Below are 23,961 nucleotides of genomic sequence, written 5' to 3' on the forward strand. Positions count from 1 at the left end.
CAGGAGGTGCTGCAGGACCGTCTGGACGTGGTGGACGTGCTCAGCTTGGGATCGGGAGAAGATCAGGATGTCGTCGAGGTACACGAAGACGAATTTGTTGAGCATGTCCCTGAGCACATCATTGACCAGGGCCTGGAAGACGGCGTTGGTGAGACCAAAGGGCATCACCAGATATTCGTAGTGACTGTAGGGAGTGTTGAAAGCGGTCTTCCATTCGTCCCCCTCTCGAACCCGGACCAGATGGATGCGTAGGTCGAGATTGGTGAACACCGTGGCCCCCTCCAGGAGTTCGAAGGCTGATGAGATGAGGGGCAGGGGATAGCGGTTCTTGACCGTAATGTCGTTGAGACCGCGATAGTCTCAACGCCGCGATTGAGGGGACGGTAGCTCAGGAGGTAGAGCTGGTCGTCTTGTAATCTAAAGGTTGCTGGTTCGATCCCAGGCTCCTCCTGCTAGCATGCTGTAGTGTCCTTGAGCAAGACACTTAACCCCTCATTGCTCCTGATGGCTGCGTCCGTCGCTGTTTGAATAATTGTAAGTCGCTTTGGATAAAAGCGTCTGCTAAATGACTAAATGTAAATGTAAATGTAAATGTAGTCAATATAGGGGCGAAGCGACTTGTCCTTCTTCTCCACGAAGAAGAAGCCCGCCCCCGCCGGGGATGAGGAGGGACGGATGATGCCTGCCGCCAGGGCATCGTTAATATTTGTGTCCATGGCCTCTCTCTCCGGGGCGGACAAGGAGTACAGGCGGCCTCTGGGGGGGATGGAGCCGGGCTGGAGGTCGATGGCAATATCGTACGGCCTGTGCGGGGGAAGGGATGTCGCCTTGGCCTTGCTGAAGACCTCCCTGAAGTCGAGGTACTCGGCGGGGACCCCCAACATGTCGGGTGCGGAGCTGGAGCTGTTGGGTGGCTGAGGTGCGGCGGCTTGCTTCAGGCAGACCTGATGGCACGCAGGACTCCATCCCAGAATAGCCCCTGTGGTCCAGTCAAGGTGTGGGTTGTGACGCCGGAGCCAGGGGAAGCCCAGGAGGAGAGGGTGACGAGGTGAGTGCAGGATGCAGAACTGTATCGTCTCGTGTTGGTTGGCGGACAGGAGCATGCGGATGGGCACTGTCTGATGGGTGACTGTCCCCAGGAGGCGGCCATTCAGGGCAGTGGCAGGTACCAGAGAAGACAGGAGAACTCGACCAACACCCAGCTGCCGTGCTAGGTTATCGTCGATGATGTTAACATCGGAACCACAGTCAATAAGTATGGCGAGGGAATGTGAGCCTTGGGGCAGGAGCAGCCGAGCCTGGCAGAGGGGGTGTAGGTTGGAGGGGGATTTGGAGGTGTGGCTCACCAGGACCTCCTCCCTCACTGGCGAGCCCGGCCCTTTTACCGGACACCCGGAAATGTAGTGTCCAGCTTGACCGCAGCAGAGGCAAAGGTTCCCCACCCGGCGTCTCTCCTTCTCTACTGGGGTGAGGCTGGACCGGCCAACCCGCATGGGAGGGGCCTCACTCGTGGGTTGACGGGCCGGAAGAGCTGGCGGCCCGGAGGAACCTGGAAGACGGGTTGCTGGGCGGCGCTCCACTTGCCTCTGACGCCTCTCCTGTGGCGGGCCTGGATGCGTCGGTCGATACGGGAAGCAAGCTCAATGATGCCATCGAGAGAGGTGGGCAGGTCTTGGGAAACTAGCTTATCCTTCACGTACTCTGCTAATCCCATCAGGAACGCGTCAATCTGGGCTGCCAGGTTCCACTCGCTCAGTCGGTGCGAAAGTCGATCGCGTAATCGACCACGGAGCGGGACCCTTGACTGAGACCCAGGAGACCACCAGCAGCATGGGGACCTCGTGATGTCACCCCGAACACCTTGCAGAGCTCGGCAGCGAAGGCGTGGAAGGAGGAGCAGGCTGGTGTGCGTCGTTCCCACTCGGCCGTTCCCCATAGCCGAGCGCGGCCCGTCAGGTAATTTACGGTGAACGCCACCCTGGCTTCCTCGGAGGCGAAGGTGTGGGGCTGCAGAGCGAAGAGGATGGAACAGTTCGTAATGAACGGACTACAGCCATCTGCGTCTCCGGCGTAGCGTTCTGGAACCCCCACCCAGGGCTCCAGTGAGTACCCAGGCTGGGCCGGTGCAGGTGGGTCCGGGGAAGCAGGCGGTGGGATGAACTGACCAAGAGCGATGGCGAGCTGCTGGACCTGGGCAGCTAGCGTGGCGAGCCCTTGCTCCTGGCTAGCCGCTGCTAGCCGAACGTCCGCTGAGGTGGAGGCTTGGACAGCCTCCTGGTGTTGGAGCTGTGACTCCACCCTTCCTGCCACAACCACAACACAGAGGCAGCGAGCCTCAATTAAGAAGTTATTTTATTACAATTCATCCATTAAAATAACTCCACCAATTGCACTTGATAAGGAGGCCTAGAGCCAATGACAACCACACAGCAGTCTGGGTCTAAATTGCAGGGAATTAATGCACACGGTTTACGACACAGCACAGTCATACAGTTGCTGCAAGTCGGGATCTGCACGCTGCACGTCCCTCCATTGACTAGCGGGTGCAGCAGGGGGCACAGGCTCTTCAGCGTGGGGCGGCTGTGATGCAGATTCACCTCCCTGGGGTTGTGGGTCCGGACCAGTCTCGACTGCAGACACCATGGCTTCCCCCGGCAGGCGGGACGGAGCGTCTGCATTCCCGTTCTTGTTGCCCGGGCGGTATCTTACAACATAGCGGTAGTTGGAGAGCCACCCACCTCTGCTCGGTAGCCCCGAGGGTCGCCGTTGCCAGGTGCACCAAGGGGTTGTTGTCGGTGACCACCTCAATCTCTGCCCCCCAGAAATAGTCTTTGAACTTCTCGGTGACTGCCCACTTGAGCCCCAGCAGATCCAGCTTAAATGAGCTGTAGTTCTGGTCATTCCGTTCAGCTGGGTGCAAATGGCGGCTTGCGTAGGCAATCACTCTTTCTTTTCCGTCCTGGGTTTGAGATAGCACAGCTCCCAGACCCTCTAGACTGGCGTCGACATACACCCGGAAGGGCAGGTTGAAGTCAGCGTATGCCAGGATCGGGGCATCCAGTAAGGCAATTTTCAGCCTTTCAAATGCCGTCTGGCAGCCCACCGTCCACTCGACCGTGGCAGACTTGACTCCAGCCCTCTAGGAGGCGATGGAGGGGGCTGGCTATTTTAGAAAATCCTGATATAAATCTCCGGTAATAGCCTGCGAAGCCCAGGAAGGAGCGCACTTGCTTCACAGTGCGGGGGACAGGCCACTCTGCTACTGCCGGCGTCTTCACGTTGACTGACTACATGGCCCAGGTAGCGGACCTCCCGCCGGAAGAGGTGACACTTCTGGGGTTGAAGCTTGAGTCCGTGGGCTTGCAGGCGCTTGAAGACCTGCTCCAGATGGTCCAGGTGGCTGTCAAAATCAGATGAAACCACTATGACATCATACAGGTAAACTAATAGAAAGCGTTGCATCAGGCACTGGAATGTGGCTGGGGCATTGCACAGGCCGAAGGGCATCCTCTCAAACTGGTACAAGCCGAGGGGCATGGTGAACACGGTTTTCTCTTGGTCCCGAGGATCCACTTCGACCTGCCAATACCCACCCGCTAGATCCAAGGTGGAATACCAGGCCACTTTTTTCAGGGTGGTGTGGGACTCCTAGATTCGTGGCAGGGGGTAGGCGTCCTTATGCGTCAGGGTGTTAAATTTCCGATAATCGACGCAAAAGCGCCAGGAGCCATCCTTCTTACGCACAAGCAAGATCGGGGCGGCCCAGGGGCTCGAAGTCTCCTTCACCACCCCATTCTCCAGCATGCCTTGCAAGAGTGCACGCAGCTCGGGGTACATTAGTGGTGGAACGGGCTGGTATCGCTCACGCACTGGTGGTGCAGTGCCCGTGGGGATCTGGTGCAGGACTGCACTGGTCTGCCCGAAGTCATCTTCATGGGCTGCGAAGACAGGGGCCCATTTCTGTAACAAGGCAGTTAGCTGCTTTTGCTGGGAGGAAGACAAGTCTTCCCCTTGCAACGCCAAGGCTGGATGACCGCCCGTCTCCTCAGCCTTAACCAGCTGTACAGCCACTTCCACCACCGCTGGCTCCGGGCTGGTTAGCATCATCTCATGCTGGCCTTGCACCTCTTCGGCTGCTACCTGGACCACAGCTGCCAAGGGTCGGCCCTGTGGGAGCTGGACTGGATAGGGGTCTGGGTTGCACAGTCGGAAGTTGACTCTTCCTTGTCCCATCCAGCCAAGGGTTCTGGCCCCTCGCCACTCGTGATCTGCTTCGTTCAGATCCTCCACCATCACTAAGCAGTCGGGGTGACCATTGCCTTATGCGACCTTGGTCCACAGCAGCAGATCCATCTCGGGGGGGAGGATGACTGGTGGCTGCGGTTCCTTGGTGACTCCTTGGAAATGGAATCCTGGTCCCGGCACCAAGGTCCATCTTCAGGCGGCGAATGCCTGGGCCCATGCTGCCCCTGCGGTTGGGCTGTTGGTCGACCGGAATGCCGTCTCCCCGGGGTGGTTTCCCTGGAACACCTGCTGCCAACAGTCAGAAATGATGTTCATTCCCAGTATCCCACAGTCAGCCCCCATAATGGAGTCCTTCACAATCACTACCCCCTTATCCACTAGCTGAACCGCACCGACACTTGGCCCTTGGCTCACCCTGAGGCTGCCCTCAGGGTGAGCCAAGGGTGAGCCTCCGCATTGTGGATTTTTCCTGCCCCAAAGTACTTTTGGAAAAAGGAGTAGCTAAACAGTGTGACTTGAGACCCAGTATCTAAAATACAGGGGATCTTCTTACTTTGTACCCTTGGGCTCTCCAGACTGGTCAAGGTCTGGAGGTGGTGGGGGCGGTGTCCTGGACCCGACGCTCTCTTACGGGCAGGTCTACCTGGCGATCTTGAAGCTGTAGATTCCGGAGGTCTTGTGCCAGGGTCTTGCCAAGAGCGGACAGCTGCTTTTTTAGATCTTGCTGTAATTCCAACTTAAAGGTCTCCTTCCACTACTGCCAGGAGGAGTCGACTGCAGGGGCCGCGGCAGCCGGTCTTGGTGCATCCACCCGGCATGCTTGTAGCTCCATTTGGTTCCTCTCCTGCTCGAGTACCTTGACTTCGGTGTACGTGGCTGTAAACAACATATCTGTTCTGCGTCGCAGCTGACGCTGGAGCTCCTGTTGAATGGGGCTGGGCCACAGGCCCATTGCAAACTGTGCACGAAGCATCTCGCCATCTCCATCCGCTGGACCTGGGTCAGCTGCCTGCCACTGATGGTGTAATCCTCGGAGCCGGAGTGTGAAAGCTCCCACCCCCTCATCAGTCCCTTGTCGGCACTGGAAAAATTGCGCCCGGAGCTGTGCCACCGATGTGGCTCCCCCATATAGGCCTTTCAGCAGGGTGAAGATTCTCTCGTCGGTGACTTTGTTGGCGGGTGCAGCCAGTTGTACTTCCTGCTTTGCTTCACCCTCTAAAGCACTCAGGACAAAATCCACCCTCTGTTGGCCATGTAGCCCCTGTGCCCGGAGAAAGGCCTCCATCTGTGTCTTCCATCTTTCAAAGGCAGTGGCTCCTCCTTATCCGCTGAACTTGGGGATCCAGGGCCCCCCCATGAACCATGGCATCATCACTGCGTGGCCTCCTGGTCTAGGCTCTGGCTCGAGTCCATCACCTGGCCTAGCGCCCTGCATGTTGTGGGTGTTACCGGGATCCTGCCGACAACGCCAAAAAGTGGGTGTCGCGAGTGGGTGTGTTTTGTCTTTGTTCAGTTGTAAAATGTTCTGTGACATCCATGTATTAGTATAATTAATACACTAAGTGAGGAGAGCCCAAGCATAGATCCAAAGGTGTTAGGAGCGACTGACCCATGTTCAACTGCTGTTCACATCGAACCCTTCTCCAGTTCGGCCTTCAAAGTTCTCATTTGAATATTTGCTATTACCACCAAGATCTGCGCCCGCAGCGCGGCTGGAGCTATTATAAATCCCTTTCAGAGAGAGAGATATAATATTCTGTTATGTATGGGAAGTAGGTCATCAGGAGATAGGGATAGGTACAGTTGTGAATCATCTGCATAATTATGGTAATTTATTTAATGTTTCTTTACAATATGTGCAAGTGGGAGCATACAGAGGTTAAACAATAATGGGCCCAGAATCCAACCTTGGGGAATTCCACATATAATGTCCACTTTGTTCGACACAAAATCTCCAATGGTCACAAAGAACTGCCTGTCCTGTAGGTAGATTTTGAACCAGTTTAGAAACAGGCCATCGGCTATCGTCCAGTCTTCTTATGTCTAAGGAGACGAAGTGAGACATGGTAGCAGTCATATTACTGGAGAACTGGAGGGTAGGTTCATTTCTGGAAGTTGAAGCACAAATATTCTGTCTGATAGCTATAATTTTGTTACTAAAGAATGTAGCGAACTCCTCACATTTTTCAGTGGAGAGCATCTTTGATGGGGTTGTAGATGGTGGATTAATAAGGCAATTACCAGTGGAGAAGAGCATTTTACTATTGTTGATACATTCATTAATGATTTTATAGAAGAAAGAATGTCTGGCCTGTTTAATTTCTATGTTGTATTGATTGAGTCTATCCTTGAAAATTTCATGGTGAATCTGAAGTTTTGTCTTTCTCCACTTTTGTTCTGCCTGGCGACACTCAGAGAGAGTAAGCTGCTCCAGGGGGCTTTTAGTTTTTCTGTGTTTTAGTTTTAACAGATGCAATGTTATCAATTATATTTTGTATTTTGGAGTTGAAGTTGTTCACAGGATCCTCAGTTGATGATGTCATGAACAGCAGTAACTCATTTACAATTCTCTTGAAGGTTTCAGTGGTATTATTGTTAATGATAAGTTTTTTAATTGTTCGGGTACCCCTCTGTTGTAAAGGAAAAGCAGACACATCAAAAAATATGCAACAGTGATCTGAAATAGAAACATCCATGACACAGGGTACAGTGATATTAAGTAATTTTGATATAACCAAGTCCAGAGTATGCCCCTTATTGTGGGTGGGTCCAGAAAAACACTGAATGAGGTCAATGCTTCCAATAGGCTAATGAAGTGTAGAGGATCTGGGATCTGTTCGATTGTAAAACATGAATATTAAAATCACCTGAGATAATTATACAATCATAATCGGTTGAGACCTTGTACAGTAGCTCAGAGAATTCATCAAGAAAGCCACAATAAGATTTTGGTGGCCAATAGAAAGTAATTATTAAAATCGGAGCACTGCAGTAGATAGATATAGCAAGGTGTTCAGAAGACGTAAATTCCCAGAGGCGGATTTACTTGCAGCTATAACTTTCAGAGAAGACAGCAACTATTCCACCGCCTCTCTCATCAGCTCTAGTGGTTTGTATGAATTTGAAATTAGGAGGTGTTGCCTCAATGAGTGTGACTGTGCCATTTCTATCCAGCCAGGTCTCAGTCAGTAAAGTGAGATCCAGGTTCTGTGTACTTATAAGGTCATTCACTAGAAATGTCTTATTCCTTAGTGACCTGACATTTAATAAAGCCATTTTATTGTTCTAGGTGCATGTCTTTGTGGGGGACTGATAGTTGAAGTCAGTTATAAATTCTCTAGATTCCAGTATGTTACAGGGAAGTTACATGATTTGGGTTTATGGTTTATAAATACAGGAATTTGTAAAGCAGAGTGTCAGTCATTAATGTTAGTAGAGTGGATCCGACTCACCAAACATCAGTAGTGATGAGAGATTTCAACGTAAGTTCCATGTTCATGGCGAGGAGACGACAAATATGAAACTAATTTTTAAAACACAACTAAGGGACTGTCGTGTTCCGTATTGGATCACTGCGAAATGGAGAGTGAGCGATCTCTGGTCCACTGCGTGTCCCGGTTCCCGTGTCTCCAAACAAAACAAATAAAGACAGTGTGTTTTAATTTAAGATGAATTGGTTTTCTTCCGTTTACTTGTAAATAATAAATCCAGCACTTCTGTAATGGGGACACTTTTTCAGACACTCTCTCAGGCTCTGCAGATCCATTGATACCCGGCCCTTTGCTCTGCGTGTGTCTCTGGTGATGGAAGCTGATGGCCCATCAGTCTGAAAAATAGGATATGACACATAGCTCTGATTCAGTGATTACTGAAAGAAAAATAAACGCCGCTGTCATATTAGTGCTATATTACTGATCATGATTTATGGCTGCAGGCCATATTTAATTGTCTCGGGGGCTGTAGTTTTCCCATGACTGCTTTAGTGTAACCATCTGCCCACATTGGGCTCATGACTACTAGTTAGCATGGTGGCACTAGTTAGCATAGTGCTAATTAATCGCTCATAGCCAGACCTCTGTGTCAAACTTACTGAGGTGTGGAGAAATTAAAGCAGAATAGTTGGTTAGAAAAGGGCGGAGACACGCTGTTGTCATGCTTCAAACCAATCAAATGGAGCTAGGGGTGGAGTCTGTCGCCAGGGGGTGGCGCCTTGCGCCAGGGGCGGAGCATGTTGCTAGGGGTCGGGGCCTGTCGCTTGCGTTTACCTCCAATTTGCGCCATGCTACTTATCGTGGAACAAAGTGACGAGATGACAATGACAAGAGCTGTGAAGGCTTCATAGACTCCATTTGATGTGGAGAGCTTGTACTTCTGGCAAAACAGAAGCAAGTCTTACATCCCTAACCCTAACCCTTTTTTTGGTTAGTGTAGCTAATCTTTAAATAGGAGAATAGTTTCTACCCGGACAGAAAAACAAACCAGAGGTGCCATTTCAAACTCCAGGGCTAATCTAATGGCTGCCGCAAGCTCTTCTTATCCTGCATTTTTCAACAAATTTCTCCACACCTCTGTCAGTTTGACACAGAGGTCTGACTACCTGAGGTTAAGTGCAAGGAGTTAGCATTGTGCTAGGAGTTAGCAGAGTGCTACTAGTTAGCATTGTGATACATAATGCAGCGTTAACTTTGTTGATAGATGTGTAGGTATGTCATTTTTAATAATATTTTCATTGCATAATACTTCATGTATTTACCTTCTCATATATTATAATGGTGTAAAAGCAACACATTCACAGCTCCAGTGCTACTGCTCTCAAACCATGAGACATCTAACATGTTAATTTACTTCCTGTTTGGCAGTGTTGCGGCATCCAGGGGAAAGCCGACCTCTGGAGCACACACTAATCCTTTAAGTAGTGCACATTCTACATGCCCCTCACAGCTGCTCCGCTCGATTTAATTCCAACACCGCCTCCCTCTGCAGCGCACATTGCTAATAAACACACACACTCGCCATGATGTCAGGTTCTAAAAATGACTTGTACGGATGACTCGTGTGATTCATTCCCGAAACAATATATAAATATATCCCCGAGACGGTAAATTACGCTTATAAATCCCTTTCAGAGAGAGAGATATAATATTCTGTTATCTGTGGAAACACATTCTGATCTGTTCAACATGACAACCTGCTTAGCAATAGCGTCATTTAGCGAGATATTAGAGCAGCATTTATCTTTAGTAATGCGCTCATAATATAATAATACAATAATATGATGAATACATTTGTAGTTTGGAGATACGAATCGTGGTGACACATTTATATACACATTTTGCATTTATATTCTGTATTCTATTTATTTTACTTTAATTATTTTATTTATTTGTATTACTATTTTATTAGCTCTTCACCAATCCTCCACATGACAAATTGCTCGTATAAATAAATGTACGTGCAATAACACTGTACAAACTGCAATAACTTAGTAAATACATAGCACTAAAATATATTTAAAATTGTTAGTGTTAGTTATTTTAAAAGTTAGTGATGCAAGACTCGCAAACTATTCGTTTGTGGGGAACAAATCTTTGAAATGACTCAGGAGTCTGAAGTCACTCCGACAAAATAGTAACTCTTCGACTCACAAACTGCAAATAATAACTGAGGATTGAAGTCCAAGGCAAAAAGGTTTTTATCAAATTTGATTGTTTTACACCCACAAATATAAATCATTTTGAGAGAATAAAATGATTCTTGTGAGAATTCCATTCACAACTCAGAACCTCTGAACCGACTCTTTTTTACTGAGTGACTTATCAGGAAGCGAATCTCATGAAACAGTTGAATCAAGAGTTAGAGTATCTTTGTAACTATAGTTCTATGAAGGAGGCATAGCCCCTTAGGGGCTCCTATTGGTATTTCTCCAATCGCATATGTGGAAAAACTGAAATTTATTTATACACTCCACTTCAGCCAATAAGGATGGAGCAGCATAGTCAATGTAAACCATGGCAGTCCCCCCCCCCCCCCCGCGTCCTCTGAATTCAATCCAGCAAGACTGATGGGGGTCCAGTGGGGTATAAAACCCTAAGGGACTACGCCTCCTTCATAGAACTGTAGTTAAAAAGCTACAGCGATACCCCTTGCACCCCTTGATCCCACTGCACCAAAAACCCGGCAGCACCCGCAAACATGTCATTAGCCGGAAAGGTAACACCCGGCTTTCAGTCCAGGATCAAATGACCCTGCAATAGACACAGGTTTTTATCAGCTGCACCTCAAATTGGCTCTGATGTAAACAGGACACCTGGGTCGACCCGCTAATTTTGGCCCCTTTACCAACACGATGCGACGTTGGCGTGTAAATAGACAGGAATATCCGTTGTGGCGGACAAATGGGCGTGGTCAAGCACCGGCTGCAGACAACAGCACAGTTCCCTTTCCCACGGCTGCCAAGCTGCCTTGAATTGGCACTGATTGGTTCGACTCGAGTCAGCGAGATTTCTTAATGTTTTGTCTGTCTTGCAGAGGGGATCAGCACATGGGCTCGTCAGCAGTCCAGCAGCGGAACACCATTCCTCTGGCACCTGAGATTATCATTAGCAACCTCGTTATTATAACAATCATCATTCTGTAATTTATACTTGTGGCCAGCGTACCTTATTGTTGTTGTTGTCAGACACCTGGGAGCGGCATATGAAGGATGTGGGCGCTGTGCTTGAGTCCCTGAGGCAGGCTGGGCTCACCGCCAAACCCAAAGAAGTGTGCTTTGGAACGGCGGGAGGTACGGTATCTGGGGTACCACTTGGGTGAAAGCTTCGTCCAACCCCAACTTGATAAAACTGCCATGGTCGCAAACACGCCGAGACCCATGACCAAGAAGGAGGTGAGGCAGTTCTTGGGGCTGGCTGGCTACTATAGAAGCTTGTCCACAACTTTTCGGAGCTAACCAGCTCCTTGACTGACTTAACTCGAAGGGGTGCTCCAGATCCGGTCCAGTGGTCAGAGAAGTGCCAGCTGGCATTTGCGAGTCTAAGGTCAGCTCTCTGCAGGAAGCCAGTGCTGTTTAACCCTAACTTCTCTCTCCCTTTCTGTCTGCAGACCGATGCGTCGAACAGAGGGCTGGGTGCAGTTTTGTCCCAGGAGGTGGAGGGGACCGAGTGTCCGGTGCTGTACCTCAGCCGCAAGCTCCCAGAGCAGGAGTCGAGGTACAGCACAGTGGAGAAGGAGTGTTTAGCCTTCTTCTTCTTTCGTATATCATCAGATGGCCAGTGTTTAGCCATCAAGTGGGCAGTCGGTTCCCTCCACTACTACCTCCTGGGACAAGCTTTCACCTTCTGTTCGGACCACGCCCCGCTGCAGTGGCTCCACTGCATGAATGACACAAACACCTGGATCACCCGGTGGTACCGGGCTCTCCAGCCCTTTAACTTCTGGGTGGCCCGCTCTGGGGGGGGCGGGGCGTGGCTGTCGGCCGGACGGCTTTCCGGCCTCAGTCGGGCGGTGGGGGTATGTGGTGGACAAAGGGGCGTGGTCAAGCACCGGCTGCGGACGACAGCACAGTTCTCTTTCCCGCGGCCGCCAAGCTGCCTCAAATCCCTGCTGATTGGTCTGACTGTCTCAGAGCCACTCCAGCATCGCCCCAAGCCAGTCTCCCAACCGGAGAAGCATGTCCGCTCCCCATCGCCAAAGGATAGGTGCACAGAGAAGCAACGCCGAAGATAATGACTTTTTTCACGCATGCAGGACCATGAAATGTTTTGAGTGTGGGGACTGCGCTGTGGGGACTGCGCTGTGGGGACGCATCGATCGTACTGAGCTCACAGAACAGAGAGAACCCCCACGCTGGATGTAGGGAGCTACACTAACACCTTGTTTCCCAGTGCAAATTGCCTGAGCTGAGCCCCTCTGTCATATAATTTGCTCCTGAGCCTGGAGCCAATTCTCCCATGACAAACACCCCAGGACATGTAGCTTTGCTTGCGGTCTGGGGGTGGTACATGGTGGTCCGAATTGACGCCCAACAGTTTGTAAAGTTCCCGAAGTGTACGTGACATAAAAGAAGTGCCCTGGTCGGTCAGGATTTCCTTTGTAACCCCGACTTGGGAGATGACCTGAAACAGCACTGGCGCCACACTTTTTCCCATAATACTGCGCAGGGGCACCGCCTCGGGGTACTGGGTTGCCGCCCATTGCATATCCATTTGAGTTCTAAAGTTTTCGGTAACGCTTTATAAGTAGGTCTGTCTTAAGTTCCCATCACATAGCATGTAATTTCCCAGAACTCGCGGTGTAGTTTCCTCATATGAATCATATATGTACAGTAGGAGCCACTTGAAGAGGGCTGTCACAGCCAGAAGTCTCTCGGCTGACAGCCAAATGGCAACCGGCTCCCAGTAATTTCCAGCCAGTTCTCAGTCAATTACCAGGCAGCTCCCAACCAGCTGGGCTTTCCCCCCCTTCTCGTGTGTTTAATTTCAACTGTAAACACGCCCATTCATTCAATTGCAGTGTGCCACAATGAGATGGCGCTAACTTCACAAAAACACATTTACATTTCAGAGAGATTTCGGTGGACCTGAGATATTTGAACCCTGACCAGAGGTCATCTTTCAAAGTTTATTTTTTTCATTTTTCATTCTTTTTTTTGAGATATGAATGTGAACAGGTCTTTATGCTTTATTCTAATCTACATGTTGCACAGCTTTTTAATTTCAAAATAGAAGCTGTTCTTTTATTTAAATGTTTTTAATTACAAAGATTTTTTTTGTTTTTGTTTTTTTTAACCTGTGCTGTCAGCATGCTGGGCATACAACACAGAGTATTTGTATGCCATTGCATCCAGGGCAAAGTTAGTCTGCAAGTGGAGTTCAAGTTCTCAACCTGCAATGCAACTCTTTATTAGCTCTTAAATCATCAAGAACTGCTGCAATAACTCTGGCTTGTGGAAGACCTGTAGAATGACAAGAGCACAGTTTTTAGTTATGGAGAACCACCACCAACTCCCCTCTTTGGAGAACAATTTATCTTGTTTGGGTCTATGAACAACTGATCACTACTCCAAGAGGGGGAGAATCACCACGGGTGAAACAAATAAACATAGAAGCAAACAACATTTACACAAAAACATAAACATTGGATGACAACATGTATCGAAAAACAATGAATTAGATCCAGGAAAACTGGAACTACAACTGGTCACGTGGCCTCTTCCTGTCATAATTATGGCAGTAAATGAGGGAGGAAAGGAGAGGAATGCAACCAGGAAGGTGCTGGGGTGCACTCGAAGCAGGTGTGGTGGTGTGTGCGTGTGTGATTGGACTGCCTGTATGTGTCTGTGTGTGTGTGTGTGTGTGTAAGATGTCCACTGGTCTATTGTGTGGTGTATGTGTTGAGTATGAGTTTTGGCACTGGGAGAGATAGGCAAGTCGCGACAGGATCAATCCAGGGGCGCAGCAGACCGGGGAGCAACCACGCAGACCCCCTCCCCCCGGACCTAACCCTGCCCCAGTGTGCCTACCTCCCCGTACATGGTGGCAGCCAACCTACAGCGATCAGCCAAGGGCGCAGAGCGATCCCCCATGCGCCTCCACCATGTTGGGCAGCTCTGCGCCCCCATCAGGCCCCTGGTCAGCCCCCAGCCACCGAGCATGCGGACTACAGAATAGAGGGCGGAAGATGGCACCCCCACCCACAGCTCAACCCCCCAGCAATGAACGCCCTGTGCACCAAGAGCACCAGAGGACAGGTACCCCGGCGTGTCGGTCCAGGTGTGATGACAGGAGACCGCCCCCCACAAAGGAGGCCACATGGTGAGCCCTGCGCCTAGCACAGCCAGCCAGGTTCAGGACCCAGGTTGACAGGACCAGACAGGAACGCATAACCAGCCCCAGCATGACGGGCCACCCCCCCCAAGGGACGCAGAAGGACTCACAAGCTAATCCACCCTGCCCGCAGGGCGGGCAACGGCCACGGGGCGGGGCGGCGCGCTGGCCCGCCAACCACGGGGTGGAGACCCAAACCAGCAACCCACACCCCCCCGCCCCCAACCTGAGCCCCAGAACCCACAACCACTCCCTGAACCAACACACGGACACCAGCTGCAGGTACTCAGGAGCACGTCCCCCAGCACTACCGGAGACAGGCCAGCTCAACTCAGGTAAAGGAGCGGGTGCCACCACCCAGACCACCCAACTCCCCCGTGGACCCCCCTGGCGTTCACCCAACCGCAGAGCCCCGGCAGACCAGGAGGACCCCCACTTACCCCAAAACACCACGACATTGCACCGACTTAGGAAGACTCAAGTATTAAATCATGGAGTTATGTCAGTGATAAAAGTAGCCGATATTTCATGAAATGAATCAACATTGTTTTGGGATATTGCTAATTAATAACTGCAACCATTGGGATGTGGTGAGATTATCTCTCTTTTTCCAATTGAGTAATATTGTTTTCTTGGCAATTGTTAAGGGGATCAAAATGGGTTGGTGGTGCTTCAGTGGTGGGTCGACTGAGGAGAGGTCACCAAGAAGACATATAGACGGGGAGACTGGAATGCTGTGACCCAGAAGGGTTGATAGCCTCTTGGTGATGTTGGTCCAGAATGCTAGGAGAGGTGGGCAGAGCCAGAAGCTGGTATCAAGGAAACAGTGAGAGCAAAATGTATTTTTATCCACAAAACCCATTTTGAACATTTTGTGTTACGTGATATGGGCTCTGTGCAAGATCTTATATTGGATGAGTTGCATTTTGGAGTTGTGGGTCATAGAAAAGGTGTTGTTCCAAATAAGCTTCCACAGGTTGATATCGGTGGGGACAGCAAGGTCTCTTTCCCATTTCATTGTAGGTAAAGATAAAGTGTCATCTGCTTTTAATAAAAGTTTGTATATTCTGGAGAAGCGATTTTTCAAGTGACCGATATGAGTGAGATGTTTAATCATTTGAGATGGTTGTAGGATGTTGTTCATCATTTGATTTTAACTTTTAGATACTGCTGTAAATGAAGGATTATTGAAGGATATTATACCTTTGGGATAAGATTGGGAAGGATATAAGCTTGTATTCAAGCTCACCATTGTTTTCAAAAGTGTGTTCCAGATGAGTAATTCCTTGTCTTTTCCAAGACCTAAACATTATTGGTCTGTTTTAAACCAGGAAATCTGGGTTGTACCAGATTGGTGTGAATTTGTTTGGAAATAGAGTGTGACCACTGAATTTGAGGAATTTCCACCGGGCTGACAGAGTTGTTGCGATAAATGGGTTTTTAAAGCAATTATGTTTCCTTATCGATTCAGTAAGGAATGGGAGATCGGATAATGATAACTCCTGACATTCAATTTGTTCAATGTCTCGCCATCCATGGGCCAGTCGTTGCTCTGGTTGTAACCATTTAATTATAAATTGAAGATGGTTTGCTAGTAAGTAGTATCTAAAGTTTGGGGCTCCTAGGCCTCCACAGTCTTTGTTTTTCTGTAGTGTTGCGAGTTTAATTCTCGGTTTGTTGTATTTCCAATAAAATTTGTTGACTATTGAGTCGAGAGTATTAAACCAATGTACTGTTGGTTGCACTGGGGTCATTGAAAATACATCAATTATTTTTGGAAGTATATTCATTTTCACTGCTGCTATCCTGCCAATTAATGAGATGATTAGGGTGTTCCATCAAATGAAGTCTTCTACAATGGATTTGAGCAATGGAGTGAAATAAAGGGTAAACAAATCTGACAGAATGGTGGAGATATCAATACCAAGGTATCTAATATTGCCCGTTGTGATGGTTAAGGGAAGTTTTTGGGTTACAGCATTGCATTTCCCCCCACTGAGTGGTAAGTCTGTGGTTTTAGTCCAATTCATTGAATAGTCTGAGATAGTTGAGAATTTAGATATTAGATTGAACACCTCTGGTAGGGATGATATTGGGTTCCGTACGTACAACAAGATATCGTCAGCACACAAAAAGTTTGTGTAGCAGACAAACAAACATAGAGAAGAGCGCTTTCCTGAGTTGTTCAAGAGTAGCGGTTGATCTAAGGTGGTAGCCTGCTCCGTCGAAAGTTTAGGAAGGTCAATATCATTAAGGAATGAGTGAATGTTTGATATATTCAATTCATTATCCGAGGTACTGTATATAGGTTATTATAAAAGTCTCTAAATATGTTATTGATGTCTTGTATGTTATTCTACCCTGTGAATCTTTGATGGCTGTAATAAGTGATTTTTCTCTATCATGTTTCAATTGATTGGCAAAAAATTTACCTGATTTGTCATTAAATTCAAAATAATTTGCTCTTGTTTGTTTCATAGGGAATTGTCTCTTTTGGAATTGTGTCTTTTGATGGATGATAGTTTCAAGTTGAGATGTAATTGTCCTGATCTAATTTCGGATTTGCTCAGAAGATGAGTGGGCTTGTTGGGAATGCAACTCCTTCAGTCGCTGTTTGAGTTTATTTTGGCATTCTTGTCCTTTCCTTTTCTTGTGAGTGGAGAATGAAATAATACTACCTCTTGGAACTGCCTTAGCTGTTTCCTAAAGTATGGATGGTGATATTTCTGGGGAGACATTCAGTTCGATGAAGGAAGTCCATTTACTTGAAAAGAGATGATTAAATTTTTTTCTGTCAAAAGTGAGGTGCTAAACCGCCACCTCCCGGGAACGTTCCGGTTCATTTCATTTATCAGGTTGAAACCAATCGGCCCGTGATGGGATATTACAATAGGGTGGATTTCTGGATTAGTGATTTTGGACAGTGCAGAGTTACTTGTTAAGAAAAGGTCGACTCTAGATAAACTTTGGTGGGGTGGTGAGAAATATGTGTATTATCTAGAATGTGGGTTATTTGATCGCCAACAATCCCCAAGAGCAAGATCACTTATGTATTGTTTTATAGTGTCCTACAAACGCCAGGATTTGGAAATATTTCTAGTTTGAGAATGGTCTAAATTTGGATCCAGTACTGTGTTTAAGTCTCCTCCCAATATGATTATTGATTCAAAAAATTCTAAAAGTTTTGAAAATATATTGTGAAAGAAATTTGGGTCATTAGCATTGGGGCCATAAATATTAGCTATGGTTATTTTGATGTTACCTAAAATCCCATTAATCATTATGAAACGCCCTTCTGGGTCTGATATTGTGGTTTTATTTTGATATAGGATACTTTTATTGATCAATATAGATACACCTCTTTTTTTTGAGTTGTATGATGCGGGAAACATCTGATTAACCCATTTAGCTTTTTAGCTAATTGGGTTATTTAGCCATTTAGGGTGTGATGGCACAGTGCATGCAGAGCAATAGCTATACCACCGTTCCCATGCTTTCCCATAGATAAGTCTGGGGTGTCCTCCTTTATATTCCTTTTCACTGCCATAGTATTATAGGAAGTTTGTAGGGATACATAACTAAACAAACAACTGACGAGTAGACAAAGAAAAACACAGAGCATTGCCGGATTACACATACATAAAGTGACAGTATAGAGTGAGAGTGATAGGAGAAGTTAGGAGAGAGGGTTTAGGGAGGTGAGATGATGAGAAAAGTATGGAGGGGGAATTAGGAAGGGGAGATGAGAGTAAGCGATATTTTAAATCCTGACATAGATAGCATGCCTATTCCTACATCTTGCAGTATATAATAACTGGAATTACAAGAATACATACATTATGATCAGAATAACCAGGGTGTGGTGGAGGAGTCTCGGTATAACTGACTGTCTATATATAATTTGTCAGCAATCATCGATACATGTTTACCCTTCTGCCGGTTCTCCTTCAGGACAGGATACAGCACCTTTCTTCGGTTGTTGATCTCCCGAGGGAATTGATCGTTCATATCCAGCGTGGTTCCTTTCAGCTCCCATCCTTTGCTTTTAACCAGCTCCTTGTGCTTGAAGCGTTCCAAATTAGCAATGATGGAGTGGGGGTGGTTCCCCAAGCGGTGTCCCAGTCGATGAACACAGTGAAAGGTGATCTGCTTCATGGTGTCCATCGGGAGTTTAGGGGTGGTGAGGGGGAAGTCTTTCACCATATTTTCTGGGGACTCGGTTGTTCTCTGGGATCCCAGAAAAGATGAGGTTGTCCCTTCTGGATTGTATATCCAGGATGGTCTCTTTCATTATTTTATTTTATTTTTTTACAACTTCGATTTCCGTTGTGAGACACTTCACAGAGGTTTTTAGATCCACGTTGTCTTTTTGCATCTCGTCGACCGTGCGGTGCAGGAAATCAAGACTGGCTTTGATGTCGGTAATATCTTGGAGAAGTGGACCGAGCATGTCCAGCTTTTTGTTAATCTCATCCAAGACACTCACCTCTACAGCAGAGATCGTCTGTGTCCGTTGCTGAGTCGGTCTTCTTCCTTTTCGTGGGATTATTGTGGTCCTGGGTGTCTTCCATCATGTATGCGTTATAAAAAAAACAATATAATCCTCGAGATCCTCCACTTTGCTTTCATGCAGTGTTCCCTTTTAATACATATATATATATATATATATATATATATATATATATATATATATATATATATATATATATATAATATTATTTGCAATTCGCTTTGTTATTTTGTCTGGAGGTGGAGCTGCCGGTGTGTTAGTTAGTGTAGCAGGGTGCCGCCATGTTGGGTCTTCCACTCACTACTCACTTCCGTCTTCTCGTGAGATCACAGTATGCTCCTGTCCCCTCCAAATTCTCAGTTTTTTTATTATTGAATTGAATTACAAAGTTTAATAGCTTTGTCATGAGAGCACTCAAACTAAGCCTATATAATTATAGTTTCAAGTATATTGACAAATACTTGATAACAATTCAAGCATCATTACCAATCATGAGATTCTTAGTCTCAGAGCCAACTCAACTTTACAAAATAAGTAAAATAGGGGCATAGTAGTGATTAAAATAAAACAGTATTTAAAAACAGAATTTAAAGAGTATTTGAACAGTATTTAAAAACTGTATTAAAAAAATCTAGAAAGCAAAGGAGGAGTGTAGTATAAATACGATTAAATTAGATTAAACTAATTGTCATTGCACAGAGTACAAGTACTAAGGCAACAGAATGTATTTCTCTACATTTTACCCATCTGAGTAACTGACGTATCTAGGGTTGGGTAGGGTTGATGTAACAGTAAAAACAATTTACCTAAAAGAAAGACAAGATAAAATACAGAGAATAATGACAGTGAGTCAACATGATAGTCGACATCTTAAATTGTCGTGGGCCACAACAATACAGTGTAACACTGAATGGTAAGATAGACACATTGTTGTAAGGCAAACACGGCAATGTACTACTAAGAGGTAAGACAAAACTGGTATGCAATGCATGTCATGATACATCAAAATGGCTAGTATGTAAATGGCAGTTTTCCTTCTTTTTAAAGTGGCCAAGTGTGTGGATTAATAGGTTCCAGTCTTTGGCCTTTTGATTTCAAAATAAAGGTCTTTGAACCATCAAATTTTATTTTACTTGAAATAATTGTGAAATATTGCAAAACAATTCTACATTTGTGCCTCTCTCTTGGATAAGCAGTCCCCATCAGCCGCCCCAACCTACATTGAATAGATTGATTTTCCAAATTCCAAAAAACAATAGCACAATAAAAAATTAAAAAACAATAAATGAATGTCAGTAGAATAAAATCAACACCAGGGTCATAGTAATTTGTACAAACTTTAAAGAGACTAAACAGTGTATGGATCCTTTGGAAGACTCAAGATTGCTTTACTGATGAGACAGTTAAAACTCCATGGTTTACTTCACAGATTAGTTGCCAACAATTAAATAAATCGCCAACTATTAATTAAGAATTGTTAAGAAGTCCTATATGACGGTAAACTGAATATTTGATTCCCCCTACAGAGAGGGAGAATACAGAGAGGGGGCCATTGGTCGGGTGGGATTTTTCACCTCTCAGTGCAATAGGGTTGATTGCTCCATTGGAATGTGGAAGTTTTCGTCAACGGGTCAGCGTTTGCATATGTATGGGTTAGGTGTGAGGGCTTCCAGACCTTTTGGGTGACACAGTGATCGGCCATTGGTTGTATGGTTGTATATATATATATATATATATATATATATATATATATACACAACCATACAACCCAATATCATCCCTACCAGAGGTGTTCAATCTTATGTCTAAATTCTCAGCTATCTCAGACTATTTAATAATTTGGACTAAAACCACAGACTTACCACTTCATTGGGGAGGACTGTAATGTTGCAACCCAGAAACTTCACTTAACCATCACAACGAGCAATATTAGATACCTGGGTTTTGATATCTCCCCCAATCTATCAGATTCGTTTACCCTTAACTTCACTCCATTGCTCAAATCCATTGAAGAAGACCTCATTCGATGGAACAACCTACCCATCTCATTGATTGGCAGGATAGCAGCAGTGAAAATGAATATACTTCCAAAAATAAACGATATATTTTCAATGACCCCGGTGCAACCAACGGTATATTGGTTTAATACTCTCGACTCAATAGTCAACAAATTTTATTGGAAATACAAGAAACCGAGAATTAAACTCGCAACACTACCGAAAACTTTAGATACTACTATCTAGCAAACCATCTTCAATTTATAATTAAATGGTTACAACCAGAGCAACAATTGGCCCATGGATGGCTAGACATTGAACAATCTGAACGTCAGGAGTTATCATAATCTGATCTCCCATTCCTTACTGAATCTATAAGGAAACATAATTGCTTTAAAAACTGTCAGCCTGGTGGAAATTCCGCAAACTCAGTGCAGAGGCCTCATTTCACCGGTCACCATCCAAAGCATGTGTGTGTGGTGTGTTGTGTGATAATTAGATTACCCTTCTTCTGGTTAAAAACAGACCAATAATCTTTAGGTCTTGGAAAAGACAAGGAATTACTCATCTGGAACACATTTTTGAAAACAATCGCTTATATCCTTCCCAACTTTAGCTTAAAGGTATACTATCGGTGGCCACGGCTTCCTTCAATTCCTTCAATTACAGCAGTCTCAAATCAAATTGACGAACAACATCCTACAACCACCTGAAATGATTGAACATCCCACTCATATCGGTCACTTGAAAAATCCCTTTTCCAGAATATACAAACTTTTATTTAAAAAAGACGACAACTTATCTTTACCTACAATGAAATGGGAAAGAGACCTTGCTGTTCCCACCGATATCAACCTGTGGAAGCTTATTTGCAACAACACGCTGGGTGCTCGCTGCTGTGTGTGTGGGCGCTTGGCACTCACGCCTGGCAGGGCGGGGCGTCTGGTCGGCTGCAGTGGGGCGGGACTCCCCCCTTGTGTGGGGCGTGGGTGGGCCTGGGGGTCCTGCTGGCCCGCCCTCTGGGCGGGCGGCCTGGGCGGGGTGTCAGTCTGTCACCGTGGGGCCATGATCCGGGCCCGCGGTCTATGCCTTGCGCCCATGGCCCGGGTTCTGTGCCGGCGGCTGCGTCTTGTGCCTACGCCCGGGGGTTGGTTGTATGTGTGCGCCCCTGGGGTGCGGGGTCTCCTCGTACTCCTCGGGGCTGGGCGTGGGAGTTGCTCCACGGCCCTCTTGCTTCTATGGGAACCCGGGGGTCTTCCGCTGCCGCAGGGCAGGGAACCCAGGGATCTCCTGCAGCCAAGAGTTGTCTGCGGGGCTGTAGAGTTCGGGGGGGCTTCGGGGCCCCTTGCGCTGCTTGGAGGCGCCGCGACATAATACTGACCTTCTACACCAGTACCAATGGGGATTAGTCATGTACACTCACCGGTGGACATCTTACACACACACGCACGCATGCATGTACGCACGCACACCTGCTTGGAGTGCACCCCAGCAACCTCCTGGTTGCATTCCTCTCCTTTCCTCCCTCATTTACTGCCATAACTATGACAGGAAGAGGCCACGTGACCAGTTGTAGTTCCAGTTTTCCTGGACCTAATTCAGTTTTTCAATACATGTTGTCGTCCAATGTTCATGTTTTTGTGTAAATTGTTTTTATGTTTATTTGTTACACCGTGGTGATTCTCCCCCTCTTGGAGTAGTGATCAGTTGTTTATAGACCCGAACATGATAAATAATTCTCCAAAGAGCGGGGTTGGTGGTGGCAAACCAAAAACTGTGCTCTTGTCATTCTACAGGTCATCCACAGGACATAGTTATTGCAGCAGTTCTTGATGATTTAAGAATTAATAAAGAGTTGCATTGCAGGTTGAGAACCTAAACTCCACTTGCAGACTAACTAAATCCTGAATGCAAGGGCATACAAATACTCTGTGTTGTATGCCCAGCATGCTGACAGCACAGGTTAGAAAAAAAGGTGCTGGTTCCACTGGGCAGTCCTAGGCAGGGTGGCCTTGATGTCCCTGCAAACCTTGCAACAGCGCCGGATATGGAGCTGCACCGACAGCACTGCCACTTCCTCCTCCTGGGCCAGGAACAACAGGGGCTGGTTGCCTCGGGAGGACTTGAAGGGAGAAAGACCAGTAGCAGAGGATGAGTGGGAGTTGTACACGTACTCTACCCAAGCTAACTGGGAACTCCTATCTGAGGTGTTGGAGGAGACAACACAACGGAGAGCCGCCTCGAGTTCCTGGTTATCACGTTCAGACTGCCCGTTGGTTTGCAGGTAGAAGCAGGAGGAGAGGCTGTCCATGGCTCCCAAGGCCTGACAGAACAGCTTCCAGACCTGGGAAATGAACTGGGGGCCACGGTCAGAGACCATATCCATGGGAGACATCCCCCACAACACAAGTGGAGGGCAGAATGGTGTCGGGACTGGGTGGAGCCTCTCCGGAGTCAAACTGGCGGGAGAGGGTGTCAGGCTTGATGTTCTTGGACCCCAGGCGATACGTGATGGTAAAATTAATTGTCCAAAGAGCAGGCCCCAATCGGGTCGTTTGGCAGACTCAATATAGGCAAGGTTTTTATGGTCCGTCCAAACTATGAATGGCTGTTCAGCTCCCTCAGGCCAGTGCCTCCACTCCTCCAGCGCGAGCTTAATAGAAAGTAGCTCCCTGTTACCTACATCATAGTTGTTGCCCGCCGGGGAGAGACGATGTGATAAGGCACAGGGATGAAGTTTGTAGTCAGGATCAGAGTGCTGGGAGAAGACAGTCCCCACTCCTATGTCGGAAGCACCAACCTCAGGAGGTAGAGCTGGTAGTCTAGTAATCTAAAGGTTGCTAGTTCGATCCCAGGCTCCTCCTGCTAGGATGCTGTAGTGTCCTTGAGCAAGACACTTAACCCCTAATTGCTCCTGATGGCTGCGTCCTTCGGTGTTTGAATAATTGTAAGTCGCTTTGGATAAAAGCGTCTGCTAAATGTAATGTTATATAATGTAACCAGGACGGAAGCTGAAAGGAAGTGTTCCTTGAGCCGGCAGAAGGCTTCTTCAGCAACAGGGGTCCAGGCGAAGGGAACCGTGTGGGAGGTGAGCCTGGTGAGAGAGGCTAGACCTCGGCTGTATTCCCTAATCAAACGGCGGTAGAAATTGGCAAAGCCCAGGAATTGCTGCGGCTTCTTCCAGGTGGAGGGAGCCGGCCATTCAGCGACCACGTGGATCTTCTCTGGGTCCATCCTCGCCTGCCCACACTCAATGAGGGAGCCCAAGTAGCACGGAGTTCACAAGGAACTCGTACTTCTCCGCTTTCACAAAATGTCTATTTTCCAGGAGCCCCTGGAGCAACCAGCGGACATGGAGCTTGTGTTTTGCCAAATCATGGGAGAA

Source organism: Zeus faber (assembly GCF_960531495.2).
Source record: "Zeus faber genome assembly, chromosome: 16".
NCBI lineage: Eukaryota > Metazoa > Chordata > Actinopteri > Zeiformes > Zeidae > Zeus > Zeus faber.